The following is a 26,434-nucleotide window of genomic DNA, read 5'->3' on the forward strand; positions in this document are numbered from 1 at the left end:
ATAAATTTTGGACCCAGAGCAGATTTGAAAGAAACCTTTCTTTGACTACAGAGGTCCTAGTTGCTTTCTAAAGATATTTATCAAAAGAAAATATCTTGGCTCTCTAGATTCCAACTTCTGGAAATTCGGTTGAACAGTTGTGGAGCCCAAGAGCTGAACTGACCTCTTTAGCCACCGTGAAGATAGTAAACCCACGTTCACAGAAGACTAGTCCTTCATGTGGAACAGAGTTGCCACCCCCAACCAAAGTTTTGTGACATCATCATGGCTCTACTTATGTCATAAAACTCCTCCTAGCCAGGTTTCTTCCCTACTAACCCCCAGAAATATCCAGCATAGAGGTCCTAAAATGCTGCTCATACAACCCCATGAGGACCCAAAATAAAAACCCCAATCTTCTTCCCAATTACTTGAGTCATATTTTCCAAGTAACTCAACCCCTTTATGTGTTTTTTTTTCTATAAAATAATTTTTGGTCCAAATCAACAACTCACATGAATGTTTTTTTTCCTAGCTCCAATGTGCTCATTGGTTATTTTCTATTGATTTTTCCATTACTTCATAATAATAATTATCAAACTTTCCACTTCTCTTCCTCCTCCCACATTCTTCTTGCTCCTCAAATAAACCTCTCCACTCAAACACCAGTCCAAATAGAGGGCAGGGTACTTTGAGCTGTGGGAAGTCCAAGCCCACCCTTCATCCATCCAGATTTAGCAAGGTATGCATCCACAAAAAATATGATCACAAAAAGCCAGTGTATGATATGCAGACAATTGCAAGTGCCATTATCTTTGGCTTCTCCGTGTGCCCCATTAGTCAGCCACATTCAGAGCTTCCAGTTTGATCCCATGTTCTTTCATTCCCAGGTCACTGGATTAGTTGAAATCCCCTTAGTTCAGGCACAGTGTCTCATAGTGTGGACCAAGCCCTTATATTCCTGACATCCTTGCTCTTTTTCTCCATCCATCTGCTCTTCCACTGGAGCTTGGAAGCTCCATCTAGTTTTCTGATTTTGACCCTGACTTGATCTCCATCATTTGCCAAACAAAAGTTCCATGGTGGTTTTCAAGATAGTCAGTCATCAGTCTGACTATGGGACAAGGCACACATAGTTCCTAGGGACATGTAACAGTGCGGTCAACATCTCCCCCCTGCTTAAGTACCTAGAGAGGGTCACCCTATGGCCTTCTGAGAACCACTCAAGAGATATCGATCTTGACATCCCCAGAATGGCCCCATAAATTGAGATATCATCAGTGTATGTGCATTAACTTGTGTGTGTTTGTGTCTGTGTCTTTAAATCACAATAACAAATGGATTGTAATATTGAAGTTTCTTCTCATCTTGAGAAGAATATTTGCTACAGAAACACTCTCACAGTAATAGTGAGAGTGTAAACTATCTAAGAAAGGAGAAATAACTGGAGGAATCCCCCAGGTGTTAGGCTCAGTGTCCCAGGAATTACGCCCAAGGAAAGTCAATGAACTCAGTGATGGAAGATAAAACCCAGCCTAAATAAAAGCCTAAATCATTTAGGTGGAACATGAGATACTCTTACAACAGTTACAAGAGGTCTAAAATGCCTGGACTGGAACATAAGGGGAACACAATGACGTGGAGCTGAGAGTGCATGGCAAAACTGATTGGATCTGGCCAAAATTATGTAAGCATAACAAGGAAACCACCAGTGAGACAAAACCCTAAGAAATCTGTATGACAACATATCATGTTGAACATAATGAGATTTATAGACAAAGGAAAGATCTCAATTATGTCACTGTCACACAGGTGATGATGAACCAGTTCCATCGTAGAGTGACTCCCTGCTGTGTTTAAGATAACCTGTCAATTCTGTCTAGTCGGTTACAAGGAAATTTGCATTAATTGCACAGATTAACTATCAGCATCATTTACTGCACAATCAAAGGCAAGGCAAAGAAATCATAGACATGTTGTTGAATGCTGATGATGTTATTGGGAGTTTTGATGGGTTTTTTTCTTAAAGGGAAATCATCGGTGACTCTCATGCATGAAGCAGATCCTTTCTCTGTGATGTTTCCTGAATAGCCACTGAGATACCAGCCAATTGATTTATGGTCTCTCTCTCTTTTAAAAAGCAACTTCTACCTTCAGCTTGATCTCTTGCTTGAGCTTCCCTTCCGGCTACTAGGCTCCTTTTCTGATCCTGCAGAGGGCTTTTTAAAGGGATTGTGATCTCTAAGTTTTGCCCCTTTCAAGAACTAATCATTCTATTAATCACAATTCTAAACTGCTGTGGGAGTTTGTTTGTGACTTATGCCTTCACATGAGATATAAGCGACCTGTGTGTATAGGGTCTTCTCTCTGTTCATGTGGGGAAGGCATGGCAGCAGGAGTAGATGGCTGCTTATTCTCTGTAAGGAAATCAGTAAACAGTGGGGACCAAGTACAAGGATGTCCTGAAATATTAAGTCTTGTCCTTTCAAGGCCCCAAAGCCTCCACCTAGGTTCAGGGTCACGACAATCTCCAAAACCCACCGAGCATGAAGTATTCAGAACCAGAAGCCTGTGTGTGCCATATCACATAAATTCATCGTGAGTACACCAGTCTGTTTTTTTTTTAATTCTAAATTATTTTGTCCCATCAGAACAATCTATATTACCAATTAACCAAATTTGCTGCATCTTTGGGGTCCTAGAATAGCTTTAAATTGTTGCTGGGACAGTCTTACAAACCTTCCTGTGCTGTTATGAGACCTTAAGGGGACAGCACTTATTTCAGAAATTAGAGGCAGTTGGGTTCAATCTTATGGTTTGCTGTTAGCTAGACACTGGAAGGATGGATTTGACTAAGAAAGGGAGACAGCATACATGGAGGCAGGTAACCTTTCCTTTGCAAAATGACCCATTTTGAGGCCTTACTTCAGGCTCTTCTCTTCTCCTAATCTTGGTTTTTTTATTAGTTTAGGAGAAGAATTAAAACTCCATTTACAGTATCTGTGAACATGAATGAGGTAAGTATGTGTGACCAACTTGATGTCTGCCTGTCTGTCAACAGGGCCAGAGTTCAGGGGCATCTGATGCATAGCACAGGAATGTCAGCCATCAATCTCTGGTCCACCTAACTCTACAGCATTAGAGTTGTCATGGTTGCTCATCTGATCTTCCTCATATGATCTCCATCCACAGAGATGTCAGAAAAATCTTCCCCTGAGTGTGCAAGTTCTTTACAAATGAAAGATTATACAACAGAAGACACATGGGAGATTTATATGGGCAAGCTGTTGAAAGGATAAAGTGACAGAAGAAGTTTATTGATTAATTAAAGAAAGAATCCGCTTCAGCTGATAGGTTAGAACATAGGTAGGTGGAGTAAACAAAATAGAATGCCGGGAGGAAGAGGTAGTGAGCTCAGAGAAGCCATGCTCCCCTCTCCCCGGCAGATGCCATAGCTCTGCTCTCTGAGGCAGATGTCGATGCAGCCAGCCACCATGTCAGACATGCTGAATTTTTCCTGGTAAGTGCAACTCGTTATACTACACTGATTATTAGAAATGGGTTAAAATGCTGAATCTAATGGGCCAGCAGTGTTTAAAAGAATACAGTTTTGGTGTATTTATTTCAGGCATAACCTTCATGCGGCCATGGTGCTGGGGACACAGCCTCGCTGCTCAAATAACTACAGAATGGCTTGCAGCCTTGTGGACAACTGAATCCACTGAAAGCCTGAGAAAGCTTGGGAAAGAATAAAGCATGTTTTCTTGGTAGCAGCGATTTCTCGGTCTGCTCTGCTTGCTAGAAGAAAGCAAGGGCTCTCATCTAAAAGAGGCTTGCTGACTCAGCTTCAGCTGCAAAACCCTGCAGCCCTTAAGAGGTCCTGCCACAAAACATTGAAATGGTGTTGATAAAAGCCAACTGAATGCTTGCATGTTTTCAGCAGTAGCAGGAAAAAAAAAACTGTGTTGTTTTAAAATGCCGGCTTTCTGGGCCATCCTGCCTGGGCAAACTCTGACTGTTTGAGGAAGGAGGGCCAGCTACAGAAAGAGGGCTTGAGTGTTGTCTGTTGCAGCCTCTTTGATGACAAGGACCTTGAAACACTGTAGACTTGTGGCACTGAATGCGGCTCTGTTCGGTACCTCAGCCACAAGGTTGGAATGGCAGAAAGCTAAGGAATGGGCTACATCTGGCCAGCAAAGCCACGGCTTTAGTCCTACTGAGATTGCTTGGTAAATGAAAGACTCATGTGGTCAGAAAAACAGAGAGAGAAATAGAGTAAAGAGAGATTCAAAGACAAAGGAAATTTTTAAATGGTTTACAGTGTGTTAAAAATATGTGCAGGCTAAAATTTGAAGTTCTTAAAGTTAAAAAAAGGAAGAGAGTTGTTGGGTGTGGTAGTACACACCTGTAAACCCAAAACATGGGAGGCAGAGGGAGGTTGACCTCTGTACCTTCAAGGTGAGGTAGCACACGCCTTTAATCCCAGTGCCTTGAAGGCAGAGACAAACAGATCTTTGTGAGTTCAATGTGTAGTAGCATACACCTTTAATCCCAATGCCTGAAAGGCAGAGAGAGGCAGATCTCTGAGACTTCAAGGACAGACAGGTATACAGAGTTATTCCAGGTCAAAGATACAGAGAACCTGTCTCAAAAGGCAAAAAATAAAAAGGAAAAATCAACAAAATAGAGGTTAAATTGAAGCGCACAAAGATGGAAAATTCACAGCGAATTTTGATATTGTATGCTATTATGCTCTTTTTGAATCATTTGAATTTTGAGGCAGTAGCAATAGCTGCTAAAAGATGTTTCTTTATAAAAGCTGCTGAAATAATCCAACATAGATATTTTGAAAATGCCTTGACTTTGAAATTTGGATCTAAGGACATGATGCTTTGGAAAGGAGTTTCTATTTTGTTTTCACAGAGGGTGATAGTCTGTGGATGCCTCTATCCTAATATGGTAGGATGGACCACGCCCTACTTAAAGGTTACTGTGAACACCTTTAAAAAATTGCTTCGCTCAACTGCCAACTGAGATAAATCAATAATGATGCCACCATTCAGCAGGAAGCATTTTGGAGAGAAAAAACTGCACCCACGTTCCCAAATATGGCTTATAAACGTTCTTTTACATTTAAAGTGGGATGTGATATAGATATGAATATTTGCATTAGTATAGATTTTGCTTTTCTGATAGAGATTTTAGGTCAATTTTGTTATATGTATATGCATTTTTGATCTTCATTAAGGTATTGTGATTGTGTAGTTCATTTAAAAATATAATGTATATAGGTTATTAATGGATAATCATTAATAATAGTCAAGTTTGTAGTCATGTTAGTTAGATTTTCTAGCTACATAGATATATATATTTCAGTTAGATAGGCATTATTCATATCTCTCTAGACTACAAAATAGGCTATTTAATGTTTTAGTACCTTAGGGTTTTTCATGACAGTGAGACACTCTACTCTTGGCAGCACATATCTACTTCAGGAAGAAGATGGGCATCACAGAGGATCCTTATGGAGTTTGATAGCCATTTGGGGAAGAAACTGCTCTTGCCTGGATTGTTGCATAAACTGTACACAGAAAACACTCAGAGAGAGGACTACTGAACTTGCCTAAAGGTGAGATGATCTTTTCGTGTTCCTGATTCAGGAAAGGGTCAGCAAAACATTCTTCAAGACAAGCAGATAGTGACTGCCTTTGAAATTTCCTGCTTCATGGAAATGTCTGCTGGAAAATATGGGCCTGTAGGCTGAGGATGGAAACACCAACGGTACAGAGGAACTTTGGGTGACTGTCCAGGCAGCGAGATGTCTCTGTCATTTCTAGAGTTTGAAAATGGCTTACTTTTTGTTTGCTTAGGTAATACTGTATTATTCTGGAGTCTCTGATGGAGTTGAAGAATAGATAGATAGTTATAGTTTTCCATTGTTATGATAAAAGATAAAATAGATATAAATATTGTAACTGTAATTCTTGCTTGATAACTGTTTTGTTATATGTAATTTTGCTATGTTAAAGTTAAAGATTCCGTTCTTGTTTAAACAGAAAAAGGAGTAATGATGGAGTATAGGTCATTGATTAATTAAATAAAGAAACTGTTTGGCCTGAAAGGTTAGAACATAGGTGGGTGGAATAAACATAAGAGAATGCTGGGAGGAATAGGAATTGAGCTTAGAGATGCCATGCACCTCTCCCATGGGCAGAAATGGTAGCTCTGCACTCTGAGGCAGATGGCGATACAGCCAGCCACCAGGTCAGACATGCTAAATCTTTCCTTCTAAGCGCACCTCGTGCTGCAACATACATTATTAGACATGGGTTAAGAGGCTGAAAATAATGGGGCAGGCAGTGTTTAAATGAATAGTTTTGTGTTGTTATTTCGGAGCATAAACTTACAAGGCAGCCCCATGGGGAAGCAGCCCTGCTGCTCAAATTTCTACAATCAAGGGGGAAATGGAAGAAGGGAAGAAAGAAGAGAGAGAGACAAGGAAGAATGGATGAATTCAATCATTCCTTGGAAAAATGAGTGAACCAATGTATGAGGAGACCTAGTAGGAAAAAATGTGCTGCATTCCCTCAGAGAGTCAGGTCAAATTAAGGATTGACAAGGTTTTCCACTAAGGAGGAGGCTTATTCCATTTTACCTTCTTTGTGCTCCTGGCCCACCCACAAGAGTGATGATGAGGACAGGGAGAAGAAGAGGAGAGGGTGTACCAGAATTCCTTGGTACAATTTCTCACCCAAATTGTAGCCAAATCACCTGACCTGGGACAGCTGATCTACATGCTGGACCCTAACTCCCAGTTTGACAACTCTAACATTTTAACCAAGTTTGTGAAGATGAAGGAACCAAAAATAGCCCAGTTACAGGATGGCAGGTTCCTTACAGGATGGGAGTCAGACATCAGTACCATACTGGTATTTGGCGGTTTGATGGGTGTGTGGGGTCTTTGCCAGACTCCACCTAGCATCATGGATTCCCTACTTTACTGATATTATGGAGTTCGGTGCATTCATCATATGTGTGCATGTCACACATTAGTGGGCATCATATGTACATGTTTATCCTGTGTGTGGGTGAGTGTGTTCATGAGTTTTATAGCCCAAGTACTACAGAACATGATCAATGAAAGGGAACACTGTTTTCCAGATATGGCAGGGCAATTATTTAAATGAACTGACAAGGGTTGGATGGCATGGATAAGACCTATGAGAGTTCAAGGCATACCGAATCCAGGCATGACAAAGTAGGTGGCAGACAGAATTCTGGCAAAACTAAGTAGGTAGCTTGATGTCCAACTTACTGGAGAAGAGCAACTGAGCGGAGACACTTTTCACTAAGCAACATGCTCTAGTGGAGATCAAACATCCTTTGACTTACAGCCAATACGAATTAAACCATTCATCAAATGAAACCTAATTTTCTCTGATTTTGAGTATACATTTGTGTCCCTTCCTGATTAATCTACTCTTTATCCTCTTAAGTACCAATACCTCACGCTGATATCAGTCACATCTTTCCATTTGACATGGTTTTCCCTCAAGCTTCATACCGCCCCGAGATCATACAACTTTTTGTCCCCTCTCCACTGCTTCCTTGACAGCCATCTTGTCCTTTACCCCACTACGCATCCCCAGTCCTTTACTCTCCAAGGGGAAAAGACCATAAATCCTGCTTTGTTTTGAGGCATGTATTTCTGTGATGCCCCATCCACCAAACACAATCCATCATTGACCAAATAACACAACATGTTAACAAATTTTTATTCTTTGAGAAAGAATAATCCATTGGAAAAGATACCAGGATTCATAGAAGATCTGAGGTATCTCTGAAAAAACACACTCCCAAAGAGAGAATTAAGTCTGCTGCTCAAAATTTGAGAATTTCACTTTAACAGATCTTCACCAAATCATAGACATAGATATGGAAGTCATTATCAAACTTGATGAAATACACAGAAGGTTTGTTGGGAACTTGGCAAATAATTTTACCTATCTCTTGGGTTCCATCTTTTTTGTTGTACTGCACTCTTTTGCCCTCCAAGGAATCCCTGCCTAATTCCAAAGACACCTCTACTGGAGGACATTCAGGCGTGATGTGGAGGTTGCCTTCAATGGAATCATCATGATGGTGGTAAAGATACAGGACCTGATCATTCTCGTTGACAATGTAGAAACAGGTCGTTATGGTCTTCACCTCATCTGGGACCATGCCACTCCACTCTTCCTTAGAGCCTGGCATGATGTGGAGGTTGCCTTCCAGGTAGTCATCCAGGAGGTGGTAAATGTACAAGACCGGATCTTTCTTGTAGGTAATATAAAGCCAGGTCTTCATGATTGGCACCTCTTCTAGGACCATCCCGTTCCAGTCATTCTTAGAGCCATTTGTGCCCATGAATGTATGTTTCACTGCTCTGCCAACTATGGTGTTTGAGAGATGAGTGTCTGTCACCTGAGGAAATGGCACATTATTAGGCAGGATCTTCAGGTTTAAAATCCTTTCATCACTATGAAGCTCCAAGCCATAGACACAATCAATCCCATCATATTTCAACAAATAGAGAGAGGGATATGTTGGCAGTTGATCTAGAATGATGGCTTTCCAATGGGTGACTGGTTCATTGGCTTCCTTCCAGCCATGAGAAATTCTGCGGCCAACAATATTCTCCAGGGCCTCAAAAGGCTTACTAAGTTTTTGCTTCTGGAGCGATGGCCCATTCTTCTTCTGGAGATGTGGCATGCAACTCATACTAAGAGGCATCTTCATCATGGCGGGAGACTTTCTGAGATAGGCCACAGCACTCCTGTTCCTCTGTCTCTTGGCTCTGTTTCTGTGCTTGGGCTTCATAGCTGCCAATCTCTGCATAGGAAGAACTCTTCAGTTTAAATCAGACACAAAGTTTTTTCCTCCACCATAAGTGCCTGCAAGGATAAGAAGGTGAGGATGTGAGGTCAAGGCTCTTTTTAGGAATAATTTTGGAGCAGGTGAAAAAGGCAGGGCTGAATAGATTTGGATACCTAAATGGAATATGTTCTTAAGAAATTAATAGGAAAATTATCAAACTCTTGTCTACAGCTCAGTATATGTGTATCAGAGACATATTCCTGCTGCAAAATGCAATTGACCTCTACTGAGAAACCTACTTCCTGACTTACTATATCAATGAGAAAGGAAGCTATGCCTATACCTAAAGTGAGAAAGAAATATCTGAACAGATGGCAAAGAATTCAAAGAACAGCCACTCCTCTCCTTACCACTCAAGCAACCGGTTAGTTGGCTGATCTGTAACCACCTGCCCAAGGTCATGGCACTCCAGTCCACTGGCTCTCTCTATTGTGTCTCCTGATCCAGATGCAGGTTGATTACATAAAGATATTCTGTATCTTCATTAGAGAAGTGAGTACTGTGAGTCAAACTGCCAAAAGAAAGAAACATTAATTTGTGCAACAGCACCTATTAGAAATAATTATCTTTTAAAACACATATGGACAAAGAGGATCTTTGCCATTTAAGTGGACTGAGGAATTGGACATTTTTAGCAAAGATAGAGTGGGGAGAATACCTGACATTAACCGTCCCCCAGCTATCAAATATAGGAGCTGTTAACGACATAAATTTTGGACCCAGAGCAGATTTGAAAGAAACCTTTCTTTGACTACAGAGGTCCTAGTTGCTTCCTAAAGATATTTACCAAAAGAAAATATCTTGGCTCTCTAGATTCCAACTTCTGGAAATTCGGTTGAACAGTTGTGGAGCCCAAGAGCTGAACTGACCTCCTCAGCCACCGTGAAGATAGTAAGCCCACCTTCACAGAAGACCAGTGCTTCATGTGGAACAGAGTTGCCACAACCAACCAAAGCTTTGTGACATCATCAAGGCTCTGCTTATGTCATAAAACTCCTCCTAGCCAGGTTTCTTCCCTACTAACCCCCAGAAATATCCAGCATACAGGTCCTAAAATGCTGCTCATACAGCCCCATGAAGACCCAAAATAAAAACCGCAATCTTCTTCCCAATTACTTGAGTCATATTTTCCAAGTAACTCAACCCCTTTATGTGTTTTTTTTTTCTGTAAAATAATTTTTGGTCTGAGTCAAGAACTCACATGAATGTTTTTTTTTCCTAGCTCCAATGTCCTCATTGGTTATTTCCTATTGATTTTTCCATTGCTTCATAATAATAATTATCAAACTTTCCACTTCTCTTCCTCCTCCCACATTCTTCTTGCTCCGCAAATAAACCTCTCCACTCAAACACCAGTCCAAATAGAGGGCAGGGTACTTTGAGCTGTGGGAAGTCCAAGCCCACCCTTCATCCATCCAGATTTAGCAAGGTATGCATCCACAAAAAATATGATCACAAAATGCCAGTGTATGATATGCAGACAATTGCAAGTGCCATTATCTTTGGCTTCTCCGTCTGCCCCAATTGTCAGCCACATTCAGAGCTTCCAGTTTGATCCCATGTTCTTTCATTCCCAGGTCACTGGATTAGTTGAAATCCCCTTAGTTCAGGCACAGTGTCTCATAGTGTGGACCAAGCCCTTATATTCCTGACATCCTTGCTCTTTTTCTCCATCCATCTGCTCTTCCACTGGAGCTTGGAAGCTCCATCTAGTTTTCTGATTTTGACCCTGACTTGATCTCCATCATTTGCCAAACAAAAGTTCCATGGTGGTTTTCAAGATAGTCAGTCATCAGTCTGACTATGGGACAAGGCACACATAGTTCCTAGGGACATGTCACAGTGCGGTCAACTTCTCCTCCCTGCTTAAGTACCTAGAGAGGGTCACCCTATGGCCTTCTGAGAACCACTCGAGAGATATCGATCTTGACATCCCCAGAATGGCCCCATAAATTGAGATATCATCAGTGTATGTGCATTAACTTGTGTGTGTTTGTGTGTGTGTATTTAAAGCACAATAACAAATGAATTGTAATATTGAAGTTTCTACTCATCTTGAGAAGAATATTTGCTACAGAAACACTCTCACAGTAATAGTGAGAGTGTAAACTACCTAAGAAAGGAGAAATAACTGGAGGAAACCCCCAGGAGTTAGGCTCAGTGTCCCAGGAATTACGCCCAAGGAAAGTCAATGAACTCAGTGATGGAAGATAAAACCCAGCCTAAATAAAAGCCTAAATCATTTAGGTGGAACATGAGATACTCTTACAACAGTTACAAGAGGTCTAAAATGCCTGGACTGGAACATAAGGGGAACACAATTACGTGGAGCTGAGAGTGCATGGCAAAACTGATTGGATCTGGCAAAAATTATGTAAGCATACCAAGGAAACCACCAGTGGGACAAAACCCTAAGAAATCTGTATAACAACATATCATGTTGAACATAATGAGATTTATAGACAAAGGAAAGATCTTAATTATGTCACTGTCACACAGGTGATGATGAACCAGTTCCATCGTAGAGTGACTCCCTGCTGTGTTTAAGATAACCTGTCAATTCTGTCTAGTCAGTTACAAGGAAATTTGCATTAATTGCACAGATTAACTATCAGCATCATTTACTGCACAATCAAAGGCAAGGCAAAGAAATCATAGACATGTTGTTGAATGCTGATGATGTTATTGGGAGTTTTGATGGGTTTTGTTCTTAAAGGGAAATCATCGGTGACTCTCATGCATGAAGCAGATCCTTTCTCTGTGATGTTTCCTGAATAGCCACTGAGATACCAGCCCATTGAGTTGTGGTCTCTCTCTCTTTTAAAAAGCAACTTCTACCTTCAGCTTGATCTCTTGCTTGAGCTTCCCTTCCGGCTACTAGGCTCCTTTTCTGATCCTGCAGAGGGCTTTTGTAAGGGATTGTGATCTCTAAGTTTTGCCCCTTTCAAGAACTAATCATTCTATTAATCACAATTCTAAACTGCTGTGGGAGTTTGTTTGTGACTTATGCCTTCACATGTGATACAAGCGACCTGTGTGTATAGGGTCTTCTCTCTGTTCATGTGGGGAAGGCATGGCAGCAGGAGTAGATGGCTGCTCATTCTCTGTAAGGAAATCAGTAAACAGTGGGGACCAAGTACAAGGATGTCCTGAAATATTAAGTCTTGTCCTTTCAAGGCCCCAAAGCCTCCAGCTATGTTCAGGGTCACGACAATCTCCAAAACCCACCCAGCATGAAGTATTCAGAACAAGAAGCCTGTGTGTGCCATATCACATAAATTCATCGTGAGTACACCAATCTGGTTTTTTTTTAATTCTAAATTATTTTGTCCCATCAGAACGATCTATATTAACAATTACCCAAATTTGCTGCATCTTAGGTGTCCTAGAATTGCTTTAAATTGTTGCTGGGACAGTCTTACAAACCTTCCTGTGCTGTTATGAGACCTTAAGGGGACAGCACTTATTTCAGAAATCAAAGGCAGTTGGGTTCAATCCTATGGTTAGCTGTTAGCTAGACATGGGAAGGATGGATTTGACTAAGAAAGGGAGACAGCATACATGGAGGCAGGTAACCTTTCCTTTGCAAAATGACCCATTTTGAGGCCTTACTTCAGGCTCTTTTCTTCTCCTAATCTTGTTTTTTTTTATTAGTTTAGGAGAAGAATTAAAACTCCATTTACTGTATCCTCGAACCCGAATGAGTTAAGTATGTGTGACAAACTTGATGCCTGCCTGTCTGTCAACAGGGCCAGAGTTCAGGGGCATCTGATGCATAGCACAGGAATGTCAGCCATCAATCTCTGGTCCACCTAACGCTACAGCATTAGAGTTGTAATGGTTGCTCATCTGATCTTCCTCATATGATCTCCATCCACAGAGATGTCAGAAAAATCCTCCCCTGAGAGTGCAAGTTCTTTACAAATGAAAGATTATACAACAGAAGACACATGGGAGATTTCTATGGGCAAGCTGTTGAAAGGATAAAGTGACAGAAGAAGTTTATTGATTAATTAAAGAAAGAATCCACTTCAGCTGATAGTCTAGAACATAGGTAGGTGGAGTAAACAAAATAGAATGCCGGGAGGAAGAGGTAGTGAGCTCAGAGAAGCCATGCTCCCCTCTCCGTGGCAGATGCCATAGCTCTGCTCTCTGAGGCAGTTGTCGATGCAGCCAGCCACCATGTCAGACATGCTGAATTTTTCCTGGTATGTGCACCTCGTTATACTACACTGATTATTAGAAATGGGTTAAAATGCTGAATCTAATGGGCCAGCAGTGTTTAAAAGAATACAGTTTTTGTGTATTTATTTCAGGCATAACCTTCATGCGGCCATGGTGCTGGGGACACAGCCTCACTGCTCAAATAACTACAGAATGGCTTGCAGCCTTGTGGACAACTGAATCCACTGAGAGCCTGAGAAAGCTTGGGAAAGAGTAAAGCATGTTTTCTTGGTAGCAGCGATTTCTCGGTCTGCTCTGCTTGCTAGAAGAAAGCAAGGGCTCTCATCTAAAAGAGGCTTGCTGACTCAGCTTAAGCTGCAAAACCCTGCAGCCCTTAAGAGGTCCTGCCACAAAACATTGAAATGGTGTTGATAAAAGCCAACTGAATGCTTGTATGTTTTCAGCAGTAGCAGGAAAACAAACTGTGTTGTTTTAAAATGCCGGGTTTCTGGGCCATCCTGCCTAGGCAAACTCTGACTGTTTGAGGAAGGAGGGCCAGCTACAGAAAGAGGGCTTGAGTGTTGTCTGTTGCAGCCTCTTTGATGGCAAGGACCTTGAAACACTGTAGACTTGTGGCACTGAATGCGACTCTGTTCGGTACCTCAGCCACAAGGTTGGAATGGCAGAAAGCTAAGGAATGGGCTACATCTGGCCAGCAAAGCCACGGCTTTAGTCCTACTGAGATTGCTTGGTAAATGAAAGACTCATGTGGTCAGAAAAACACAGAGAGAAATAGAGTAAAGAGAGATTCAAAGACAAAGAAAATTTTTAAATGATTTACAGTGTGTTAAAAATATGTGCAGGCTAAAATTTGAAGTTCTTAAAGTTAAAAAAAGGAAGAGAGTTGTTGGGTGTGGTAGTACACACCTGTAAACCCAACACATGGGAGGCAGAGGGAGATTGACCTCTGTACCTTCAAGGTGAGGTAGCACACACCTTTAATCCCTGTGCCTTGAAGGCAGAGACAAACAGATCTTTGTGAGTTCAATGTGTAGTAGCATACACCTTTAATCCCAATGCCTGAAAGGCAGAGAGAGGCAGATCTCTGAGACTTCAAGGACAGACAGGTATACAGAGTTATTCCAGGTCAAAGATACAGAGAACCTGTCTCAAAAGGCAAAAAATAAAAAGGAAAAATAAACAAAATAGAGGTTAAATTGAAGCGCACACAGATGGAAAATTCACAGTGAATTTTGATATTGTATGAAATTATGCTCTTTTTGAATCATTTGAATTTTGAGGCAGTAGCAATAGCTGCTAATAATGTTTCTTTATAAAAGCTGCTGAAATAATCCAACATAGATATTTTGAAAATGCCTTGACTTTGAAATTTGGATCTAAGGACATGATGCTTTGGAAAGGAGTTTCTATTTTGTTTTCACAGAGGGTGATAGTCTATGGATGCCTCTATCCTAATATGGTAGGATGGACCACGCCATACTTAAAGGTTGCTGTGAACACCTTTAAAAATTTGCTTTGCTCAACTGCCAACTGAGATAAATCAATAATGATGCCACCATTCAGCAGGAAGCATTTTGGAGAGAAGAAACTGCACCCACGTTCCCAAATATGGCTTATAAACGTTCTTTTACATTTAAAGTGGGATGTGATATAGATATGAACATTTGCATTAGTATAGATTTTGCTTTACTGATAGAGATTTTAGGTCAATTGTGTTATATGTATATGCATTTTTGATCTTCATTAAAGTATTGTGATTGTGTAGTTCATTTAAAAATATAATGTATATAGGTTATTAATGGATAATCATTAATAATAGTCAAGTTTGTAGTCATGTTAGTTAGATTTTCTAGCTACATAGATATATATATTTCAGTTAGATAGGCATTATTCATATCTCTCTAGACTACAAAATAGGCTATTTAATGTTTTAGTACCTTAGGGTTTTTCATGACAGTGAGACACTCTACTCTTGGCAGCACATATCTACTTCAGGAAGAAGATGGGCATCAAAGAGGATCCTTATGGAGTTTGATAGCCATTTGGGGAAGAAACTGCTCTTGCCTGGATTGTTGCATAAACTGTACACAGAAAACACTCAGAGAGAGGACTACTGAACTTGCCTAAAGGTGAGATGATCTTTTCGTGTTCCTGATTCAGGAAAGGGTCAGCAAAACATTCTTCAAGACAAGCAGATAGTGACTGCCTTTGAAATTTCCTGCTTCATGGAAATGTCTGAAGGAAACTATGGGCCTGTAGGCTGAGGATGGAAACACCAACGGTACAGAGGAACTTTGGGTGACTGTCCAGGCAGCGAGATGTCTCTGTCATTTCTAGAGTTTGAAAATGGCTTACTTTTTGTTTGCTTAGGTAATACTGTATTATTCTGGAGTCTCTGATGGAGTTGAAGAATAGATAGATAGTTATAGTTTTCCATTGTTATGATAAAAGAAAAAATAGATATAAATATTGTAACTGTAATTCTTGCTTGATAACTGTTTTGTTATATGTAATTTTGCTATGTTAAAGTTAAAGATTCCGTTCTTGTTTAAACAGAAATAGGAGTAATGATGGAGTATAGGTCATTGGTTAATTAAATAAAGAAACTGTTTGGCCTGAAAGGTTAGAACATAGGTGGGTGGAATAAACATAAGAGAATGCTGGGAGGAATAGGAATTGAGCTTAGAGATGCCATGCACCTCTCCCATGGGCAGAAATGGTAGGTCTGCACTCTGAGGCAGATGGCGATACAGCCAGCCACCAGGTCAGACATGCTAAATCTTTCCTTCTAAGCGCACCTCGTGCTGCAACATACATTATTAGACATGGGTTAAGAGGCTGAAAATAATGGGGCAGGCAGTGTTGAAATGAATAGTTTTGTGTTGTTATTTCAGAGCATAACCTTACAAGGCGGCCCCATGGGGATGCAGCCCTGCTGCTCAAATTTCTACAATCAACGGGGAAATGGAAGAAGGGAAGAAAGAAGAGAGAGAGACAAGGAAGAATGGATGAATTCAATCTTTCCTTGGAAAAATGAGTGAACCAATGAATGAGGAGACCTAGTAGGAAAAAATGTGCTGCATTCCCTCAGAGAGTCAGGTCAAATTAAGGATTGACAAGGTTTTCCACTAAGGAGGAGGCTTATTCCATTTTACCTTCTTTGTGCTCCAGGCCCACCCACAAGAGTGATGATGAGGACAGGGAGAAGAAGAGGAGAGGGTGTACCAGAATTCCCTGGTACAATTTCTCACCCAAATTGTAGCCAAATCACCTGACCTGGGACAGCTGATCTACAGGCTGGACCCTAACTCCCAGTTTGACAACTCTAACATTTTAACCCAGTTTGTGAAGATGAAGGAACCAAAAATAGCCCAGTTACAGGATGGCAGGTTCCTTACAGGATGGGAGTCAGACATCAGTACCATACTGGTATTTGGGGGTTTGATGGGTGTGTGGGGTCTTTGCCAGACTCCACCTAGCATCATGGATTCCCTACTTTACTGATATTATGGAGTTCGGTGCATTCATCATATGTGTGCATGTCACACACTAGTGGGCATCATATGTACATGTTTATCCTGTGTGTGGGTGAGTGTGTTCATGAGTTTTATAGCCCAAGTACTACAGAACATGATCAATGAAAGGGAACACTGTTTTCCAGATATGGCAGGGCAATTATTTAAATGAACTGACAAGGGTTGGATGGCATGGATAAGACCTATGAGAGTTCAAGGCATACCGAATCCAGGCATGACAAAGTAGGTGGCAAACAGAATTCTGGCAAAACTAAGTAGGTAGCTTGATGTCCAACTTACTGGAGAAGAGCAACTGAGCGGAGACACTTTTCACTAAGCAACATGCTCTAGTGGAGATCAAACATCCTTTGACTTACAGCCAGTACGAATTAAACCATTCATCAAATGAAACCTAATTTTCTCTGATTTTGAGTATACATTTGTGTCCCTTCCTGATTAATCTACTCTTTATCCTCTTAAGTCCCAATACCTCACGCTGATATCGGTCACATCTTTCCATTTGACATGGTTTTCCCTCAAGCTTCATACCGCCCCGAGATCATACAACTTTTTGTCCCCTCTCCACTGCTTCCTTGACAGCCATCTTGTCCTTTACCACACCACGCATCCCCAGTCCTTTACTCTCCAAGGGGAAAAGACCATAAATCCTGCTTTGTTTTGAGGCATGTATTTCTGTGATGCCCCATCCACCAAACACAATCCATCATTGACCAAATAACACAACATGTTAACAAATTTTTATTCTTTGAGAAAGAATAATCCATTGGAAAAGATACCAGGATTCATAGAAGACCTGAGGTATCTCTGAAAAAACACATTCCCAAAGAGAGAATTAAGTCTGCCCCTCAAATTTTGAGAATTTCACTTTAACAGATCTTCACCAAATCATAGACATAGATATGGAAGTCATTATCAAACTTGATGAAATACACAGAAGGTTTGTTGGGAACTTGGCAAATAATTTTACCTATCTCTTGGGTTCCATCTTTTTTGTTGTACTGCACTCTTTTGCCATCCAAGGAATCCCTGCCTAATTCCAAAGTCACCTCTATTGGAGGACATTCAGGCGTGATGTGGAGGTTGCCTTCAATGGAATCATCATGATGGTGGTAAAGGTACAGGACCGGATCATTCTCGTTGACAATGTAGAAACAGGTCGTTATGGTCTGCACCTCATCTGGGACCACGCCACTCCACTCTTCCTTAGAGCCTGGCATGATGTGGAGGTTGCCTTCCAGGTAGTCATACAGGATTTTGTAAATGTACAAGACCAGATCTTTCTTGTAGGTACTATAAAACCAGGTCTTCATGATTGGCACCTCTTCTAGGACCATCCCGTTCCAGTCATTCTCAGAGCCATTTGTGCCCATGAATGTATGTTTCACTGCTCTGCCAACTATGGTGTTTGAGAGATGAGTGTCTGTCACCTGAGGAAATGGCACATTATTAGGCAGGATCTTCAGGTTTAAAATCCTTTCATCACTATGAAGCTCCAAGCCATAGACACAATCAATCCCATCATATTTCAACAAATAGAGAGAGGGATATGTTGGCAGTTGATCTAGAATGATGGCTTTCCAATGGGTGACTGGTTCATTGGCTTCCTTCCAGCCATGAGAAATTCTGCGGCCAACAATATTCTCCAGGGCCTCAAAAGGCTTACTAAGTTTTTGCTTCTGGAGCGATGGCCCATTCTTCTTCTGGAGAGGTGGCATGCCACTCATACTAAGTGGCATCTTCATCATGGCGGGAGACTTTCTGAGATAGGCCACAGCACTCCTGTTCCACTGTCTCTTGGCTCTGTTTCTGTGCTTGGGCTTCATAGCTGCCAATCTCTGCATAGGAAGAACTCTTCAGTTTAAATCAGACACAAAGTGGTTTCCTCCACCATAAGTGCCTGCAAGGATAAGAAAGCTCTTTTAGGAATAACTTTGGAGCAGGTGAAAAAGGCAGGGCTGAATAGATTTGGATACCTAAATGGAATATGTTCTTAAGAAATTAATAGGAAAATTATCAAACTCTTGTCTACAGCTCAGTATATGTGTATCAGAGACTTATTCCTGCTGCAAAATGCAATTGATCTCTACTGAGAAACCTACTTCCTGACTTACTATATCAATGAGAGAGGAAGCTATGCCTATACCTAAAGTGAGAAAGAAATATCTGAACAGATGGCAAAGAATTCAAAGAACAGCCACTCCTCTCCTTACCACTCAAGCTACTGGTTAGTTGGCTGATCTATAACCACCTGCCCAAGGTCATGGCACTCCAGTCCACTGGCTCTCTCTATTGTGTCTCCTGATCCAGATCCAGGTTGATTACATAAAGATATTCTGTATCTTCATTAGAGAAGTGAGTACTGTGAGTCAAACTGCCAAAGAAAGAAACATTAATCTGTGCAACAGCACCTATTAGAAATAATTATCTTTTAAAACACATATGGACAAAGAGGATCTTTGCATTTAAGTGGACTGAGGAATTGGACATTTTTAGCAAAGATAGAGTGGGGAGAATACCTGACATTAACCGTCCCCCAGCTATCAAATATAGGAGCTGTTAACGACATAAATTTTGGACCCAGAGCAGATTTGAAAGAAACCTTTCTTTGACTACAGAGGTCCTAGTTGCTTCCTAAACATATTTACCAAAAGAAAATATCTTGGCTCTCTAGATTCCAACTTCTGGAAATTCGGTTGAACAGTTGTGGAGCCCAAGAGCTGAACTGACCTCCTCAGCCACCGTGAAGATAGTAAGCCCACCTTCACAGAAGACCAGTGCTTCATGTGGAACAGAGTTGCCACCCCCAACCAAAGCTTTGTGACATCATCAAGGCTCTACTTATGTCATAAAACTCCTCCTAGCCAGGTTTCTTCCCTTAACCCCCAGAAATTTCCAGCATACAGGTCCTAAAATGCTGCTCATACAGCCCCATGAAGACCCAAAATAAAAACCCAATCTTCTTCCCAATTACTTGAGTCATATTTTCCAAGTAAATCAACCCCTTTATGTGTTTTTTTTTCTGTAAAATAATTTTTGGTCTGAGTCAACAACTCACATGAATGTTTCTTTTTCCTAGCTCCAATGTCCTCATTGGTTATTTTCTATTGATTTTTCCATTACTTCATAATAATAATTATCAAACTTTCCACTTCTCTTCCTCCTCCCACATTCTTTTTGCTCCGGAAGTAAACCTCTCCACTCAAACACCAGTCCAAATAGAGGGCAGGGTACTTTGAGCTGTGGAAAGTCCAAGCCTACCCTTCATCCATACAGATTTAGAAAGGTATCCATCCAAAAAAATATGAATACAAAAAGCCAGTGTATGATATGCAGACAATTGCAAGTGCCATTATCTTTGGCTTCTCCGTCTGCCCCAATTTTCAGCCACATTCACAGCTTCCAGTTTGATCCCATGTTCTTTCATTCCCAGGTCACTGGATTAGTTGAAATCTCCTTAGTTCAGGCACAGTGTCTCATAGTGTGGACCAAGCCCTTATATTCCTGACATCCTTGCTCTTTTTCTCCATTCATCTGCTCTTCCACTGGAGCTTGGAAGCTCCATCTAGTTTTCTGATTTTGACCCTGACTTGATCTCCATCATTTGCCAAACAAAAGTTCCATGGTGGTTTTCAAGATAGTCAGTCATCAGTCTGACTATGGGACAAGGCACACATAGTTCCTAGGGACATGTCACAGTGCAGTCAACTTCTCCTCCCTGCTTAAGTACCTAGAGAGGGTCACCCTATGGCCTTCTGAGAACCACTCGAGAGATATCGATCTTGACATCCCCAGAATGGCCCCATAAATTGAGATATCATCAGTGTATGTGCATTAACTTGTGTGTGTTTGTGTGTGTATTTAAATCACAATAACAAGTAGATTGTAATTTTGAAGTTTCTTCTCATCTTGAGAAGAATATTTGCTACAGAAACACTCTCACAGTAATAGTGAGAGTGTAAACTGTCTCAGCAAGGAGAAATAACTGGAGGAATCCCCCAGGAGTTAGGCTCAGTGTCCCAGGAATTACGCCCAAGGAAAGTCAATGTACTCAGTGATGGAAGATAAAACCCAGCCTAAATAAAACCCTAAATCATTTAGGTGGAACATGAGATACTCTTACAACAGTTACAAGAGGTCTAAAATGCCTGGACTGGAACATAAGGGGAACACAATGACGTGGAGCTGAGAGTGCATGGCAAAACTGATTGGATCTGGCAAAAATTATGTAAGCATACCAAGGAAACCACCAGTGGGACAAAACCCTAAGAAATCTGTATGACAACATATCATGTTGAACATAATGAGATTTATAGACAAAGGAAAGATCTTAATTATGTCACTGTCACACAGGTGATGATGAACCAGTTCCATCGTAGAGTGACTCCCTGCTGTGTTTAAGATAACCTGTCAATTCTGTCTAGTCGGTTACAAGGAAATTTGCATTAATTGCACAGATTAAATATCAGCATCATTTACTGCACAATCAAAGGCAAGGCAAAGAAATCATAGACATGTTGTTGAATGCTGATGATGTTATTGGGAGTTTTGATGGGTTTTTTTCTTAAAGGGAAATCATCGGTGACTGTCAAGCATGAAGCAGAACTTTCTCTGTGATGTTTCCTGAATAGCCACTGAGATACCAGCCCATTGAGCTGTGGTCTCTCTCTCTTTTACAAAGCAACTTCTTCCTTCAGCTTGATCTCTTGCATGAGCTTCCCTTACGGCTACTAGGCTCCTTTTATGATCCTGCAGAGGGCTTTTGTAAAGGATTGTGATCTCTAAGATTTTCCCCTTTCAAGAAATAATCATTCTATTAATCACAATTCTAAACTGCTGTGGGAGTTTGTTTGTGACTTATGCCTTCACATGTGATACAAGCGACCTGTGTGTATAGGGTCTTCTCTCTGTTCATGTGGGGAAGGCATGGCAGCAGGAGTAGATGGCTGCTCATTCTCTGTAAGGAAATCAGTAAACAGTGGGCACCAAGTACAAGGATGTCCTGAAATATTAAGTCTTGTCCTTTCAAGGCCCCAAAGCCTCCAGCTAGGTTCAGGGTCAAGACAATCTCCAAAACCCACTGAGCATGAAGTATTCAGAACCAGAAGCCTGTGTGTGCCATATCACATAAATTCATCGTGAGTACACCAATCTGTTTTTTTTTTTTAATTCTAAATTATTTTGTCCCATCAGAACGATCTATATTACCAATTAACCAAATTTGCTGCATCTTTGGTGTCCTAGAATTGCTTTAAATTGTTGCTGGGACAGTCTTACAAACCTTCCTGTGCTGTTATGAGACCTTAAGGGGACAGCACTTATTTCAGAAATCAAAGGCAGTTGGGTTCAATCCTATGGTTTGCTGTTAGCTAGACACTGGAAGGATGGATTTGTCTAAGAAAGGGAGACAGCATACATGGAGGCAGGTAACCTTTCCTTTGCAAAATGACCCATTTTGAGGCCTTACTTCAGGCTCTTCTCTTCTCCTAATCTTGGTTTTTTTATTAGTTTAGGAGAAGAATTAAAACTCCATTTACAGTATCTGTGAACCCGAATGAGTTAAGTATGTGTGACCAACTTGATGTCTGCCTGTCTGTCAACAGGGCCAGAGTTCAGGGGCATCTGATGCATAGCACAGGAATGTCAGCCATCAATCTCTGGTCCACCTAACTCTACAGCATTAGAGATGTCATGGTTGCTCATCTGATCTTCCTCATATGATCTCCATCCACAGAGATGTCAGAAAAATCCTCCCCTGAGAGTGCAAGTTCTTTACAAATGAAAGATTATACAACAGAAGACACATGGGAGATTTATATGGGCAAGCTGTTGAAAGGATAAAGTGACAGAAGAAGTTTATTGATTAATTAAAGAAAGAATCCGCTTCAGCTGATAGGTTAGAACATAGGTAGGTGGAGTAAACAAAATAGAATGCCGGGAGGAAGAGGTAGTGAGCTCAGAGAAGCCATGCTCCCCTCTCCCCGGCAGATGCTCTGCTCTCAGAGGCAGATGTCGATGCAGCCAGCCACCATGTCAGACATGCTGAATTTTTCCTGGTAAGTGCACCTCGTTATACTACACTGATTATTAGAAATGGGTTAAAATGCTGAATCTAATGGGCCAGCACTGTTTAAAAGAATACAGTTTTTGTGTATTTATTTCAGGCATAACCTTCATGCGGCCGTGGTGCTGGGGACACAGCCTCGCTGCTCAAATAACTACAGAATGGCTTGCAGCCTTGTGGACAACTGAATCCACTGAAAGCCTGAGAAAGCTTGGGAAAGAGTAAAGCATGTTTTCTTGGTAGCAGCGATTTCTCGGTCTGCTCTGCTTGCTAGAAGAAAGCAAGGGCTCTCATCTAAAAGAGGCTTGCTGACTCAGCTTCAGCTGCAAAACCCTGCAGCCCTTAAGAGGTCCTGCCACAAAACATTTAAATGGTGTTGATAAAAGCCAACTGAATGCTTGTATGTTTTCAGCAGTAGCAGGAAAACAAACTGTGTTGTTTTAAAATGCCGGCTTTCTGGGCCATCCTGCCTGGGCAAACTCTGACTGTTTGAGGAAGGAGGGCCAGCTACAGAAAGAGGGCTTGAGTGTTGTCTGTTGCAGCCTCTTTGATGGCAAGGACCTTGAAACACTGTAGACTTGTGGCACTGAATGCGGCTCTGTTCGGTACCTCAGCCACAAGGTTGGAATGGCAGAAAGCTAAGGAATGGGCTACATCTGGCCAGCAAAGCCACAGCTTTAGTCCTACTGAGATTGCTTGGTAAATGAAGGACTCATGTGGTCAGAAAAACAGAGAGAGAAATAGAGTAAAGAGCGATTCAAAGACAAAGAAAATTTTTAAATGATTTACAGTGTGTTAAAACTATGTGCAGGCTAAAATTTGAAGTTCTTAAAGTTAAAAAAAGGAAGAGAGTTGTTGGGTGTGGTAGTACACACCTGTAAACCCAACACATGGGAGGCAGAGGGAGATTGACCTCTGTACCTTCAAGGTGAGGTAGCACACGCCTTGAATCCCAGTGCCTTGAAGGCAGAGACAAACAGATCTTTGTGAGTTCAATGTGTAGTAGCATACACCTTTAATCCCAATGCCTGAAAGGCAGAGAGAGGCAGATCTCTGAGACTTCAAGGACAGACAGGTATACAGAGTTATTTCAAGTCAAAGAACAGAGAACCTGTCTCAAAAGGCAAAAAATAAAAAGGAAAAATAAACAAAATAGAGGTTAAATTGAAGCGCACAAAGATGGAAAATTCACAGCGAATTTTGATATTGTATGCTATTATGCTCTTTTTGAATCATTTGAATTTTGAGGCAGTAGCAATAGCTGCTAAAAGATGTTTCTTTATAAAAGCTGCTGAAATAATACAACATAGATATTTTGAAAATGCCTTGACTTTGAAATTTGGATCTAAGGACATGATGCTTTGAAAAGGAGTTTCTATTTTGTTTTCACAGAGGGTGATAGTCTGTGGATGCCTCTATCCTAATATGGTAGGATGGACCACGCCCTACTTAAAGGTTGCTGTGAACACCTTTAAAAAATTGCTTCACTCAACTGCCAACTGAGATAAATCAATAATGATGCCACCATTCAGCAGGAAGCATTTTGGAGAGAAAAAACTGCACCCACGTTCCCAAATATGGCTTATAAACGTTCTTTTACATTTAAAGTGGGATGTGATATAGATATGAATATTTGCATTAGTATAGATTTTGCTTTACTGATAGAGATTTTAGGTCAATTTTGTTATATGTATATGCATTTTTGACCTTCATTAAGGTATTGTGATTGTGTAGTTCATTTAAAAATATAATGTATATAGGTTATTAATGATTAATCATTAATAATCGTCAAGTTTGTAGTCATGTTAGTTAGATTTTCTAGCTACATAGATATATATATTTCAGTTAGATAGGCATTATTCATATCTCTCTAGACTACAAAATAGGCTATTTAATGTTTTAGTACCTTAGGGATTTTCATGACAGTGAGACACTCTACTCTTGGCAGCACATATCTACTTCAGGAAGAAGATGGGCATCAAAGAGGATCCTTATGGAGTTTGATAGCCATTTGGGGAAGAAACTGCTCTTGCCTGAATTGTTGCATAAACTGTACACAGAAAACACTCAGAGAGAGGACTACTGAACTTGCCTAAAGGTGCCATGATCTTTTCGTATTCCTGATTCAGGAAAGGGTCAGCAAAACATTCTTCAAGACAAGCAGATAGTGACTGCCTTTGAAATTTCCTGCTTCATGGAAATGTCTGCTGGAAACTATGGGCCTGTAGGCTGAGGATGGAAACACCAACGGTACAGAGGAACTTTGGGTGACTGTCCAGGCAGCGAGATGTCTCTGTCATTTCTAGAGTTTGAAAATGGCTTACTTTTTGTTTGCTTAGGTAATACTGTATTATTCTGGAGTCTCTGATGGAGTTGAAGAATAGATAGATAGTTATAGTTTTCCATTGTTATGATAAAAGATAAAATAGATATAAATATTGTAACTGTAATTCTTGCTTGATAACTGTTTTGTTATATGTAATTTTGCTATGTTAATGTTAAAGATTCCGTTCTTGTTTAAACAGAAATAGGAGTAATGATGGAGTATAGGTCATTGGTTAATTAAATAAAGAAACTGTTTGGCCTGCAAGGTTAGAACATAGGTGGGTGGAATAAACATAAGAGAATGCTGGGAGGAATAGGAATTGAGCTTAGAGATGCCATGCACCTTTCCCATGGGCAGAAATGGTAGCTCTGCACTCTGAGGCAGATGGTGATAAAGCCAACCACCAGGTCAGACATGCTAAATCTTTCCTTCTAAGCGCACCTCGTGCTGCAACATACATTATTAGACATGGGTTAAGAGGCTGAAAATAATGGGGCAGGCAGTGTTGAAATGAATAGTTTTGTGTTGTTATTTCAGAGCATAACCTTACAAGGCAGCCCCCTGGAGATACAGCCCTGCTGCTCAAATTTCTACAATCAAGGGGGAAATGGAAGAAGGGAAGAAAGAAGAGAGAGAGACAAGGAAGAATGGATGAATTCAATCATTCATTGGAAAAATGAGTGAACCAATGAAAGAGGAGACCTAGTAGGAAAAAATGTGCTGCATTCCCTCAGAGAGTCAGGTCAAATTAAGGATTGACAAGGTTTTCCACTAAGGAGGAGGCTTATTCCATTTTACCTTCTTTGTGCTCCAGGCCCACCCACAAGAGTGATGATGAGGACAGGGAGAAGAAGAGGAGAGGGTGTACCAGAATTCCCTGGTACAATTTCTCACCCAAATTGTAGCCAAATCACCTGACCTGGGACAGCTGATCTACATGCTGGACCCTAACTCCCAGTTTGACAACTCTAACATTTTAACCAAGTTTGTGAAGATGAAGCAAGCAATAATAGCCCAGTTACAGGATGGCAGGTTCCTTACAGGATGGGAGTCAGACATCAGTACCGTACTGGTATTTGGCGGTTTGATGGGTGTGTAGGGTCTTTGCCAGACTCCACCTAGCATGAGGGATTCCCTACTTTACTGATATTATGGAGTTCGGTGCATTCATCATATGTGTGCATGTCACACACTAGTGGGCATCATATGTACATGTTTATCCTGTGTGTGGGTGAGTGTGTTCATGAGTTTTATAGCCCAAGTACTACAGAACATGATCAATGAAAGGGAACACTGTTTTCCAGATATGGCAGGGCAATTATTTAAATGAACTGACAAGGGTTGGATGGCATGGATAAGACCTATGAGAGTTCAAGGCATACCGAATCCAGGCATGACAAAGTAGGTGGCAGACAGAATTCTGGCAAAACT

The sequence above is a fragment of the Microtus pennsylvanicus genome, chromosome Y, assembly GCF_037038515.1.
Source record: "Microtus pennsylvanicus isolate mMicPen1 chromosome Y, mMicPen1.hap1, whole genome shotgun sequence".
In the NCBI taxonomy this organism is placed as follows: domain Eukaryota; kingdom Metazoa; phylum Chordata; class Mammalia; order Rodentia; family Cricetidae; genus Microtus; species Microtus pennsylvanicus.